This window comes from Oratosquilla oratoria, chromosome 28 (genome assembly GCF_046742065.1).
Source record: "Oratosquilla oratoria isolate Oo_2021 chromosome 28, ASM4674206v1, whole genome shotgun sequence".
Taxonomy (NCBI): domain Eukaryota; kingdom Metazoa; phylum Arthropoda; class Malacostraca; order Stomatopoda; family Squillidae; genus Oratosquilla; species Oratosquilla oratoria.
The window spans coordinates 19319287-19321786 of NC_134804.1; positions in this window are offsets into that span (position 1 = coordinate 19319287).

The following is a 2500-nucleotide window of genomic DNA, read 5'->3' on the forward strand; positions in this document are numbered from 1 at the left end:
TGCCTAAACGAAACATGCGATCCACTATCACAGAAAATGTAAAACTATGATTTAAATATTTGTCTGTGATAAAAAGTTACAGTAACATGTCCATTTCATCAAAGGTCTCAGAGTTACAGTTAATATACTACCTTTGCTTGTGACCAATTATGATAAATACGCTCCCGTTGTATTGTTCCGCGATAAAAAGTAGTGCTAGTGTGATACTAATGTGTGTTATAGAAATTATTACTGTATGGTGACGGTGTATTGTATTTGAGCCATTAAAATATTGTGTATTGTTAAACTGTGAGCCAAAGAAGACATGTATGGGTTATTATAGAGTGGTGAAATTATTACCCTCTGAATGCACAGAAAATGTGACGTAGATAACGTCAACCAGAGATCACGGCCGAGCGTTCCTTTTGTTAACTGTCTTTCACCAAGGGAAGATGTGTGTTGAGCAAGTAGACAGGTGAACCCTTTTTGTGAGCATTAAGTGAGAATGTTTCTGTAATATGTTTAAATATGCAGTAATAAACCAAATGTAGAAGTCACATTATTAATAACGTATTTGGTTTGTCAGATCATGTATGGATGGGAATAGTTAAGAGCAAATTTATGGTGAAGCCATGGCGGGGAAATAATCATGGCATGTTTAATTATGTGAGTGTTAAGTCAGTTGTGTAGAGTACAGAATCATTGTGTAAACGATTTGTAAATAAATTGTATCGAATTATTGATGTAATGGAACGATTGTCAATGTAACTTAATGATTATCAATGCAACTTCTTGATTCATGAATGTAAATTACAGATACCATAGTCTGTAGGAGAACCAACGACAGGCCCGTGGGCTCCTTATTAAACGATTATGCGCATGCATGATGATTCCTCATTCCTTCTGTATCTTAATCCACATACCACGGGCCACGGACTGTGACAGTATCATGATTATATCATATGACAGTATCATGATTATATCATGTGACAGTATCATGATTAAGTATCATGATTATTCGTAAGTATCATGATTAAGTATCATGATTGAGTATCATGATTAAGTATAATGATTGAGTACCATGATTGAGTACCATGATTATTTCGAGAATCATGATTATTTGAGATACAAAGGAACAAGGACGCTAGGCTACAAGAGTGAAATGTTGGTACTTCAAGGAGTGATGATTCCTCATGGAGGGATGGTAAACGGCTCAGAAGAAGTTCACAAGTAATCTGATAAGAAAATTCTATATCTAATTGTATAAGACAGTGAGTTATGGAACTATTTCAAAATTATCAGTTCATTGACTTGATAAAGTGATGAGTTTATTATAAAGTTTGCACTCTTAATGCTATGCAGTAATCAATCAACCATGTAGATGAATCATAGACTTAGTATATGAGATTGCACCAAGATAATGCTTTCACTAAGTAATGGGACTGATGATTGCATTTGAACTAAGCATAGTTATCCTAGTTCTATTTAGTATCGATTTGTGCAAATCAGGATTGAATATCGATTTGTGAGAAAATCATTAAGATAATGCTTTGACAAAGTAATGGGGCTGATGATTGCATTTGAATTTAGTATAGTTTTGATTAAGTAACGAGATTTCATGATTGCATTTGAGCTAAGCATAGTTATCCTAGATCTATTTGGTATCGATTTGTGCAAATCAGTATTAAATATCGATTATTAGGAAGTTCATTAAGATAATGCTTTGCCTAAGTAATGGGACTGATGATTGTATTAGAATTGAGTATAGTTTTGATTAAGTAACAAGACATCATGATTGTATTTCAACTAAACATGGTTATCCTATTTATACTTAGTATCGATTTGTGCAAATCATTATTAAATATCTAAGTTGTAATATATAACTCTGCAAGTTTATTAAGTGATGAGTTTAGTACAAGGTTTGCAGTCTTAATATTGTGCAGTAGTCATTTAAGTATCTATGTGAGTCACATACTCGGTACGTGTCATTGCAACAAGATAGTGCTTTAACTGAACACACACACACACACACACACACACACACACACACACACACACACACACACACACACACACACACACACACACACACACACACACACACACACACACACCACACACACACACATACACACACACACACACACACACACACACACACACACACACACACACACACACACACACACACACACACACACACACACACGGTGGCGGATTGGTAAGGCACTGGCCTCACAAGCCGGAGAACCGGGGTTCGATTCCCCGGCCGGGCGGAGACAAGTTGGGTTTGTCTCCTTTCACGTGTAGCCCCTGTTCACCTAGCAGCGAGTAGGTACGGGGACGTTAGTCAAGGAGTTGTGACCTTGCATTCCCGGTGTGTGGAGTGTGAGTGGTCTCAGACCTACCCAGAGATCTGCTAATAATGAGCTCTGAGCTCACTGCCGTAGGGTGGTGTCTGGCTGTCTCGAAAAGAGGCTGCAGCAGATCCGAGGTGAATACACACACACACACACACACA